Genomic DNA, 11,526 nt, shown 5'->3' on the forward strand with positions numbered 1-11,526 from the left:
AAGTCAGAGGAATAATTGCTGGTGAGATAAGTGGAAATCTAATGCTTTAATTGCAACACAGTGCGGTATTGAAGTACAGAGTAAGATAACGTCACAGGAAAGCCAAACATTATTTATCCATTGTGAAAAATGTTCCAAAACATCTCTCGAATCTATCAAGAAACCTGGGCTTCTTTGAGAGAGTAGCTGCAGTAAAGAATCTAACCACTCGCAAAGTCTTCCTGTAATGGAGCCAATGACTGACACAATGGATTGCACTGGGGCGGATTTGTATATTTTCGGCAGTGCATGTAGGAGAAAGTATTATAGAAAGGTCAGCTAACAAAAATTCCATGTGACTCTTGGAACTCGTAACGCAAAACCCTCATGCACTATCCGACTGAGAGGTGTTTGAAATTTAGTAGTAGGGTTATCTCTCAGTTTAATATATGTCAAACCCAGGGGCGGACATATCGTTGGTGCAGCCGCACACAGGCCCCGAGAGGCGAGGGGACTGATTTCTACCAGTAAACCATGTGCGCATTAGAAAATCGAATTTTCTTAAGAAAATTCCGGGTCTCTGCAAGAATTCCGCACCCGCGGCCGAAATCCGCATGCAAATTGCACATGCAGTTTTACCGCTAGATGTTGCGGAATTTCTGCAGGTTGGTCCCTGCGGGTTTTTACCAATAATGAATGGTAAAACCGCAGGAACCTGAAGAAAAGAAGTGACATGGACATTAATTCCGCAGTGGAAATTCCGATGGACAGGGCAGATCAAAGTGCACCTGTGCAGGACCTCAATGCCGGCTAGTGTGCATGACGTAGACGCATCACGCACACGAGCCTCAGAAGGAGGAGGATGGCGATCATGGCAGATAGGAAGTGCCAGGCCGGAGAGCAGCGACACCCATCAGACAGAACCGCCCCCTAGATGAGTTATAATAAAAGCTTTTTTAGGTTCTACACAGAGGCCTGGGCTCTTATATACACAGTATTCTGGGATGCTGTATAAGAGCTCAGTGGTGGTGGCTGTAGCTTAGAGTTGCCAGATCTGGTGACAGGTTTCCTTTAAGATCATCAATACTGTAGAATGCCAACCTTGATGATTTGTAAAACACAAAAAAAAAAAAAAAAACAACCCACAACAGCCCCCACAATTCAAAAAACATAGATGAAACAACTGTTCCCAGACAAGTGCTTCACAAAATACGCGGGATGGGGGGGGGTGTCGGTGTTTCTTGCTCTATCCCTCCCCCCCCCCCCATTTCAATAAAAAAAAATAAAAAAAAAAAAAAAAAAAAAAAAAGTGATATCCTGCATAAAAGTAAATCTAATGTATAAAGCTGAAAATATATATATATATCCGGGATTGGCATCTGCACCGTCGCAGCTACAGCCACAAAATTACACACACAATCACGAAATTTTGCAGAGACACCTCATGTGACCCAGGGAACGACGTAGACTGCGTTTTGACAGGAAAATTTAACCCCGCGCTTTACAGTTACTCTCCAAAAAACATGCCTCCATTAAAGTAAATGGAGCCTGGAACTACAGGTTATTAGTAGGAGCTGTGATAGGTTGCTATAGAAATAAAAGACATTCATAGTATAAGAAGCTTATATGTGAGGTAATAAGATGTCGGTGGGCAGACGGATGGAAAGGGGCAGACGGATGGAAAGGGGCAGACGGATGGAAAGGGGCAGACGGATGGAAAGGGGCAGACGGATGGAAAGGGGCAGACGGATGGAAAGGGGCAGACGGATGGAAAGGGGCAGACGGATGGAAAGGGGCAGACGGATGGAAAGGGGCAGACGGATGGAAAGGGGCAGACGGATGGAAAGGGGCAGACGGATGGAAAGGGGCAGACGGATGGAAAGGGGCAGACGGATGGAAAGGGGCAGACGGATGGAAAGGGGCAGACGGATGGAAAGGGGCAGACGGATGGAAAGGGGCAGACGGATGGAAAGGGGCAGACGGATGGAAAGGGGCAGACGGATGGAAAGGGGCAGACGGATGGAAAGGGGCAGACGGATGGAAAGGGGCAGACGGATGGAAAGGGGCAGACGGAGCACATTACTTGGCCAATTTAGTTAAATCTGTGTGGAATATCTGTGGTGTTGAAATATATGTTGTGAAATGCTTCTATTAGCTTAGTTTTTGCCTTTTAATAATTAAATTTCTATCTATATTTGTTTTGTGGTTTTTGTGTGCAGAATAAAGTTTTGTTAATACATTCTATTTTGTTAACAACAGTGAATGCGGGCGAAGCCGGGTAGTACAGCTAATAAATAAAAATAAATAAGTAGAATGAAATCGCATGCACATTCATATTGCTGGTACTGTCAAATACTGCATTTTTTTTGCATGGCAAAAATGTAATGAGTGGACAATTCCTTAGGAAAAGTTAGAAACTCCCCAAAGAAAGAGCATATCCTAAGGCTATGTCCGCAGGCTGCAGTTTATATGTTAACCTATTGCGGAAATCTTCAAAAAGGAACCTCAAGACGCCAGCATCTAAAAGACTTGTGTGCGCGTACCCCTTAGGCCATGTGTGCACGTTGCGTCCAGTAACTTGCAGAAATGAACACATCCTCTGACAGAATTTGTCTTTGTCAAATTTGGTTTTGACCACAAAAACGCAGGAAATACGCATCAGTTTTTCTAGCGTTTTTATCGCGTTTTACATGCATTTTCTGTGCTTAAAGACAGATGCGTTTTCAATACAAATACACTACTAAATAAAGTTTAAAAATTCAAACACAATGAAACAAAAAAAAATATGGAAAAAAAAATTTCATGGTTTAAAAACACACAAAATAGCTAATTTTAGTTAAAATATTATTGCGATTTAATATTTATGTGTAAAATAACGTTAAATTATAGTTTGACTTTTTTTTTTATAGTCGGGCTAGATATGTGTGTGAAAGGAGACGTCAAGACCTCACTATAATGTCAAAAACGCATGCGTTCTGCACCAAAACAGAATGTAAAGAGCTAGAAATTTGATTAAGGATGCGTTTTGATCATTATCATTGACTTCAATGTTAGCAAAACTCTGCCAAAATGGCAAACAATTGACATGCTGCTTCTTCAAACGCAGAGATTTTGACAAATTTTAAGCAACTATAACGTTGCGTTTTTAACAGCATTGTGCGCACAAGAAAGCCCTATTTCCCATAGACTTTGCTTGGAAAACAAAACGCATGCAATTTTGCATTAAAACGCTGCAGTTCAAAACGCTGCGAAAACGCATGAAAAAAAATGCAAAATGCGCACACAGCCTTAAACACAGTGGCGTTTTGCTGATGGCAGCAGACCACGCTGGTGCTATGGGGCCTGTGAATGGACGAGCCCCAGTGCCGGCACCACCCCTGCCCCCCATCCTGGATGCCGACACAGTTGAAAGCAATGATGAAAGAGGGAAACCTCCATTGAAGCTCCCTCCTCCATCATTCTACCTCAGCATCTGAAGCTGCGATGACGTCACGTATTCCCATCTCCAAGATCCTATACTAATATGTAATAATAATAAATAATCATAATAATAATATTAATGATATTAACAAATACCTCCAATTAGAAATGTAGTATAGTTTTATCATCAATGTCACTTACCTCATGTTGAGGGCATTGCAGGACCTTGAGTATCCATGGTTAGGACCACACAGTCACAGTTAGCTGCTAGTGGTCATAACCATGAATACCTAAGGTCCTGCAATGCCCTAAACATGAGGTAAGTGACATAGTAAATGACAAGAACTATACTACATTTCTAATTGAAGGCATTTGCTATTATTATTACATATATTTGGATAGGATCTTGACAATGGGAATACCCCTTTAAGGCATGTCTGCTGTGCTGAGATGAGAGGAGCTACAGAACGCCCACTATGGAGACCGGAGCCATGACAGAAGGGGATTATTTTATGTTTTTTAAATCAATAATTACACTGGTGGCAACAATACTATATGGAGAACTATGGTGTGTGCATTATTCTATATTGAGGATTATGAGGAGTGCATTATACAATATGAAGGACTATGATGTGTGCATTATTCTATATGGAGGGCTATGGTTGAACCTATTATACTATATGGAAGGCTATGTGGGGGCCAGTATAATATCTGGAGGGTTATGAAGGAGCCTTTATACATTATGGAGGGCTATTTGAGGGCCATTAAACTGTATACAAGCAATTATACAGTGTGAAGTCCATCATACAGTGCAGAGGGGGTGTGGGGGGCCATTATACAGTGCAGAGGAGGTGTGGGGGCCATTATACAGTGCAGATGGGGTGTGTGGGGGCCATTATACAGTGCAGATGGGGTGTGTGGGGGCCATTATACAGTGCAGATGGGGTGTGTGGGGGCCATTATACAGTGCAGATGGGGTGTGTGGGGGCCATTATACAGTGCAGATGGGGTGTGTGGGGGCCATTATACAGTGCAGATGGGGTGTGTGGGGGCCATTATACAGTGCAGATGGGGTGTGTGGGGGCCATTATACAGTGCAGATGGGGTGTGTGGGGGCCATTATACAGTGCAGATGGGGTGTGTTGGGCCACAGTTGTGGGCTTGTGTTGGGGTAGTTGAGGGTAGGTACAGTAGGGTCTTCATACTGGTGGAGGGGACTGTGGAGGCATCATACAGTGTTTGAGGGGCACTTTGTTGGTATACTGTACGGTTGCAATGAAAGGGAAATCTAGGGGCTTCAACAATAGGAAAATTACTTTGTAAGGGCTGCAAAGTTGTAAGATGTGCTATTCTGTTACCCAGCCAAAAATTTAACTTTTCTAATTTAAGTAGGGTGCAATTTAGTCACCCCCACTGAACTGCATTAAAAAAAAAAAAATACCCTCCGTCTGCAGGTTTCACAGAGAAGCGGCCATTTACGGCATCTCCAGTGGTCCCAGTGTCCGGCTACTGGAGTCAGGCTTTCTGCCCTTTCCTTACACACAGGTGCCATGATTCTTGTTAATAATTTGCTGATGTATCTGATGGATTTTGGATACAGAAAGTGTAAAACTATAGAAAGCAGAAAACAGCGGCTCTGGTAACTGCATCGTATCTGTGTATGGCTCCTCTCCCTGACGGCGAAGCTGCCATGTACAGGACCGGTCCCTCTCAGCACTGACGTCCCTTACACCGGCAGCTCACACCAGGCTGACTCCGCGACCACACTCAGTGACAGCGGTCGGTTGCCATGGAGAGAGCAGTAAGTGCACAGCCGGAGAATACCCGCTACAGGCATCAGCGCGTCACAGCCATGCACGCGGTACAGCCGGCTATGCCGAGCCCTACTCACCGTTCGCGGAGGTGGCGGGATAGTGGCCGCAGGAGTCCGAGTCCGCGCTGTCTGACTTCTGCCTCACAAACTTCACAAGTCATTTAAATCGCGGCGGATTGATCCAGTTGTTTCCTTCCGCCGCTGTAATACGAGGCCGTGTTACAGTTATCAAGTAGTTCCTCAGAGCCTCCCCGACTCCTGACGCGGCGCTTTTCTCCTCAGCACATGATGCTTTGTAGTTTCCTGCTCCTGGTGTTGTCCAGAGACTCCGAGGGCAGCGATATCACAGGGAGATGTCAGCACAACGCTAAAGTCTGTGCACCCTGAGGATCTGGTGATAACATTGTGTCCCATCAGTCTGAATGAGACTTGTAGAAGTCCACCACTACTGAAAAACTACTTCATATAGATAAATGCAACAGTTTTTAATTAGAGATTTTTTGGGGGGGGGGGGTTTGTTTCAGATTTCGATCCAAATTCTGCATATAAACCTCTCCAAACCTGCTTCCGCCTGATTTGAACGAGAAAATGCCTATAGTGCACAATCTGCGGTTTTAAGGCCATGTGCGCACTTTGCGTTTTTTTTTTCTGCGTTTTGGCTGCGTTTACAACTGCACTGTGTCATTGACAAAATGCATGTGTTCTGATTTCCCAGCAAAGTCTATGAGAATCATGCAAAATGCGTGCACAAGATGCTTTTTGAAACGCAGCGTTTTGATTGTCAAAAATTTGACAAAATCTCTGCGTTTAGAAAAGTAACATGTCAATTCTTTTGCCATTTTGGCAGCGTTCTACACCCATTGAAATCAATGAGTTGTAGAAAAACACTGCCAAAATGTTTAGCAGTGCGTTTGCATTTCATTTTTGTTGCGATCCGCATGTTTTTTTTGACATAACAAAGGCAGGTCTTTCGTCTTTCTCTCTCTGTCGATCGGTCTCTCTCTCGGTCGGTCTCTACCTCCCACCCCCTCTCTTATACTCACCGATCATCGGCGCGGCACTGCACGGCTGTCACACTGTGGCGGCTTCTCTTTTGAAAATGCCGGCCGCTCATTAATCCATCACGTATTCCCTGCTTCCCCCACCCACCGGCGCCTATGATTGGTAGCAGTCAGACAGGCCCCCAACCTGAGTGACAGCTGTCTCACTGCAACCAATAACAGCCGCCGGTGGGTATGTCTATATGAAGCAGTAAAAAAAATAAATAGCCTAACAATATCAGCCAGCAGCCGCCTGGAATTGCCGCATCCATTAGATGCGACAGTCCCGGGACTTTACCCGGCTCATCCCGAATTGCCCTGGTGCGGTGGCAAACGGGGTAATAAGGAGTTAATGGCAGCAGCCCTTAGCTGCCACTAAGTCCTAGGTTAATCAAGGCAGGTGTCTCCCCGGAATACCTTCCATGGTTAACCTGTAAGTTAAAGAAAATACACACACCCAAAAAATCCTTTATTTGTAATGAAAGACAAAAAAACACCCTCTTTCACCACTTTATTAACCCCTCAAAAACACCTCCAAGTCTGACGTGATCCATGCAAGGTCCCACGACGCTTTCAGCTCTGCTACATCGGAAGCTGACAGGAGCGGCAGTAGAACACCGCCGCTCCTGTGAGCTCCATGCAGCAACTGAAGTGAGTCGCGTGATCAGCTGTGCTGTCACTGAGGTTACTCGCGGCCACCGCTCTGAGGTGGAGGACTGCAGCTGTGGCCGCGAGTAACCTGAGTGAAAGCACAGCTGATCGCGCGGCTCACTGTAGTCACTCAGGGGATTTGCGATCACAGGTGAGTCCTTCACGTGTGACCGCAAATCAAGCCGCGGCACACGCGGCCCGATCACAATGAAGTCAGGTGAAGTTCATCCGAGTTCATTCTGATCGCGCGGCTCTGTCTCGCAGCCAGCCATGTTCTTTTTGACAGTGCATTCCCACTCGGCTCTGCTGCAAGTCTATGGGGATGCTGTAGAGCCGAGTGGGACAGCACTGTGAAAAATGTGCGTTCTGGATGCTTTTCCCACTCTGTCTATGGCAGAGCAAGCATCCAGAACGCATGAATTCTCCAGGAATGTGTGCACGTTGCGTTCTGCCGAATGCGTCTCAGAACGCAGCTTTTTCGGCTGTGTTCTGAGTCGCACATGCAGTGACTTACACGCTGCGAAATAGAACGCAACGTGGGCACATAGCCTTACACTTATTAGAAAAAATGCCGTTTGTGTAGCGTCTTATTCCACACATGCAAAGCAGCATGAGGCTCAGTGCACATGCAATGGAGCATGAGGCTCAGTGCACACACTGTCTGCAATGCAGCATGAGGCTCAGTGCAAACACTGTCTGCAATGCAGCATGAGGCTCAGTACACACACTGTCTGCAATGCAGTGTCGATAACGTTCTTGAAGCGGCTTTGTCGATGGTGTTACCTCTATGCCATGAAGCCGCCAAACCGATGATCATGTCTAGAGATGTTCGACAGGTCCTGCCAAACTTTAACAAAGATTCCAATTCAGGACCAAACTTGACCTAAATGCTGAATCCCATATAAGTCTATGGGGACCCGAATTTGAGTGTTCTAAAATAGTGTTAATAAGGGCTAGGGGTCTGCAATGGGAAACAAAATGGGAATTACAGTAGGACAATTATACTTACCGAGTCTCCGCGTTTGTGTCACACTCCTTCCGGGTCCACTCATTAACTTTCATGAATATTCACTGCTTCCCCTGCCCACCCTCTGTGACAGTGTCTGTGATTGATTGCAGTCAGACTGCCGGTGTCTGTAATTGGTTGACTTCACAACTAGAGATGAGTGAGCCTTAAGCGGGCTTTACACGCTGCGACATCGCTAGCCAATGCTAGCGATGTCGAGCGTGATAGCACCCGCCCCCATCGTACGGCCGATATGTGGTGATCGCTGCCGTAGCGAACATTATCGCTACGGCAGCGTCACACGCACATATCTGCTCTGCGACGTCGCTGTGACCGGCGGACCGCCTCCTTTCTAAGGGGGCGGTTCGTTTAGTGTCACAGCGACATCACTAAGCAGCCGCCCAATCAAAGCGGAGGGGAGGAGATGAGCGGGACGAACATCCCACCCACCTCCTTTCTTCCTCATTGCGGGCGGGACGCAGGTAAGGAGAGGTTCCTCGTTCCTGCGGCGTCACACGTAGCGATGTGTGCTGCCGCAGGAACGAGGAACAACATCGTACACGCAGCAGCAACGATAATTGGGAAGAGGGGGTGATGTCACCGATTAGCGATTTTGAATGTTTTTGCGACAATTTAAAATCGCTAATAGGTGTCACATGCAACGACATCGTTAAGGCGGCCGAATGTGCGTCACAAATTCCGTTACCCCAACAAAATCGCTTTAGCGATCTTGTAGCGTGTAAAGCCACCTTTAGGCTCGAGGTTCGGGCTCGGAAAATGATGTGAAAATCACCAAGTTGAGTATAGTGCTGTGCTTGTGTGTGAGTGATGCCCTGCGCGGTTAGTGTTGGGCTCAAATTTGGCTTACATTGTGCGTTCTCAGATGAATTGTACACCGCCCACCCACCTCCGGATATGTTTTGCTATGGGCCAAGAGCAAAACATTTCCAGAGGTGAGTGGGCGGTGTTTGTTTTTTTCTATTATTCTCCATGAACAATACATCTGAGAACGCTCAATGTGAGCCAAATTTGATCTGATCAAACACTAACCGCAGCAAGCACAATGCAGGGCATCACTCACACATGAGAACAGCACTATACTCACCTTGGTGATTTTCATGTCATTTTCTGAGCCCGAACCCTGACCTTTCAGCCTAAGGTTCACTCATCTCTACTCACAACACTAGCTGCCTGGGTCCCGGATGTAGAGTGTAAAAATAAATACAGTCAGGGCCAGAAATATTTGGACAGTGACACAAGTTTTGTTATTTTAGCTGTTTACAAAAACATGTTCAGAAATACAATTATATATATAATATGGGCTGAAAGTGCACACTCCCAGCTGCAATATGAGAGTTTTCACATCCAAATCGGAGAAAGGGTTTAGGAATCATAGCTCTGTAATGCATAGTCTCCTCTTTTTCAAGGGACCAAAAGTAATTGGACAAGGGACTCTAAGGGCTGCAATTAACTCTGAAGGCGTCTCCCTCGTTAACCTGTAATCAATGAAGTAGTTAAAAGGTCTGGGGTTGATTACAGGTGTGTGATTTTGCATTTGGAAGCTGTTGCGGTGACCAGACAACATGCGGTCTAAGGAACTCTCAATTGAGGTGAAGCAGAACATCCTGAGGCTGAAAAAAAAGAAAAAAACCATCAGAGAGATAGCAGACATGCTTGGAGTAGCAAAATCAACAGTCGGGTACATTCTGAGAAAAAAGGAATTGACTGGTGAGCTTGGGAACTCAAAAAGGCCTGGGCGTCCACGGATGACAACAGTGGTGGATGATCGCCGCATACTTTCTTTGGTGAAGAAGAACCCGTTCACAACATCAACTGAAGTCCAGAACACTCTCAGTGAAGTAGGTGTATCTGTCTCTAAGTCAACAGTAAAGAGAAGACTCCATGAAAGTAAATACAAAGGGTTCACATCTAGATGCAAACCATTCATCAATTCCAAAAATAGACAGGCCAGAGTTAAATTTGCTGAAAAACACCTCATGAAGCCAGCTCAGTTCTGGAAAAGTATTCTATGGACAGATGAGACAAAGATCAACCTGTACCAGAATGATGGGAAGAAAAAAGTTTGGAGAAGAAAGGGAACGGCACATGATCCAAGGCACACCACATCCTCTGTAAAACATGGTGGAGGCAACGTGATGGCATGGGCATGCATGGCTTTCAATGGCACTGGGTCACTTGTGTTTATTGATGACATAACAGCAGACAAGAGTAGCCGGATGAATTCTGAAGTGTATCGGGATATACTTTCAGCCCAGATTCAGCCAAATGCCGCAAAGTTGATCGGATGGCGCTTCATAGTACAGATGGACAATGACCCCAAGCATACAGCCAATGCTACCCAGGAGTTCATGATTGCAAAAAAGTGGAACATTCTGCAATCTCCAAGTCAATCACCAGATCTTAACCCAATTGAGCATGCATTTCACTTGCTCAAATCCAGACTTAAGACGGAAAGACCCACAAACAAGCAAGACCTGAAGGCTGCGGCTGTAAAGGCCTGGCAAAGCATTAAGAAGGAGGAAACCCAGCGTTTGGTGATGTCCATGGGTTCCAGACTTAAGGCAGTGATTGCCTCCAAAGGATTCGCAACAAAATATTGAAAATAAAAATATTTTGTTTGGGTTTGGTTTATTTGTCCAATTACTTTTGACCTCCTAAAATGTGGAGTGTTTGTAAAGAAATGTGTACAATTCCTACAATTTCTATCAGATATTTTTGTTCAAACCTTCAAATTAAACGTTACAATCTGCACTTGAATTCTGTTGTAGAGGTTTCATTTCAAATCCAATGTGGTGGCATGCAGAGCCCAACTCGCGAAAATTGTGTCACTGTCCAAATATTTCTGGACCTAACTGTAAGTGGCAAAAATGGCATAGGATTCCCAGTGTTTTGATACCCAATACAGATAAAGCAGATAGCTCGAGGCTGCAGTCCCCAAGTGTGCATGCTATCTTGGCTGTGTATAAAAATACGAGGGACCCCACACTGCTTATATTTATTTTTTAGTTATTTAAATAATTTTAAAAAAGGCCTGCGGTCCTCTCTCCCCTCCCCCCCATTTTGATACCCAGCCAAGATAAAGCAGACAGATGAGGGCTGATATTCTCAGACTGGGGAGACCCAGGGTTATTGAGCTCTGTCCAGCCTATAAATAGCAGCCTACAGCTGCTCCAGAATTGGCGCTTCTATTAGGTCGACATAGTCCATAGATTCTGACGTAATCCAGGGAATCCTGATGTACCGTAGTCAGGTCTGGCGTAGTCCAGCGGTTCCGAGAACATTCTATCTATCTTGCAAAAAATTACATAGAGGATGTAAAAGATGATTTTAAAAACACATTGCATACGGATGCTATGTGAGAAAAAAATGCACACTTGTATAGCACTCGCATAACATACGAGGTTACATAACCAGGACACTCATCCCACTTTTCTGGATGACTATCGGAATGATTATTTATACGCTAGTGGGAGCAAAGCCTTAGGGCGTTAGGCCCGTGCCCATGATCAGTGTTAGTTGCATTTTGGACGTTGCCTATTTTCGCTGTGTCCAAAACGCTGCGTTGTACAGTACAAGCATACTGGATGGGATTAATA

General features: G+C 45.3%; 1 protein-coding gene across 1 annotated transcript in view; it reads right to left on the bottom strand.

The window, feature by feature from the left end:
- The window catches only part of HVCN1 (hydrogen voltage gated channel 1), a 76,740-nt gene extending 71,317 nt beyond the window's left edge, over nt 1-5,423 (bottom strand). The window contains exon 1 of the mRNA XM_075323677.1: nt 5,291-5,423. The gene's annotated coding sequence lies outside the window, so the exon portion shown is untranslated. The remainder of the gene's footprint in view (nt 1-5,290) is intronic.
- Between the last annotated feature and the right edge of the window lie 6,103 nt (nt 5,424-11,526).

The sequence above is a fragment of the Anomaloglossus baeobatrachus genome, chromosome 1 (assembly GCF_048569485.1).
Source record: "Anomaloglossus baeobatrachus isolate aAnoBae1 chromosome 1, aAnoBae1.hap1, whole genome shotgun sequence".
NCBI classification, from domain to species: Eukaryota; Metazoa; Chordata; class Amphibia; order Anura; family Aromobatidae; genus Anomaloglossus; species Anomaloglossus baeobatrachus.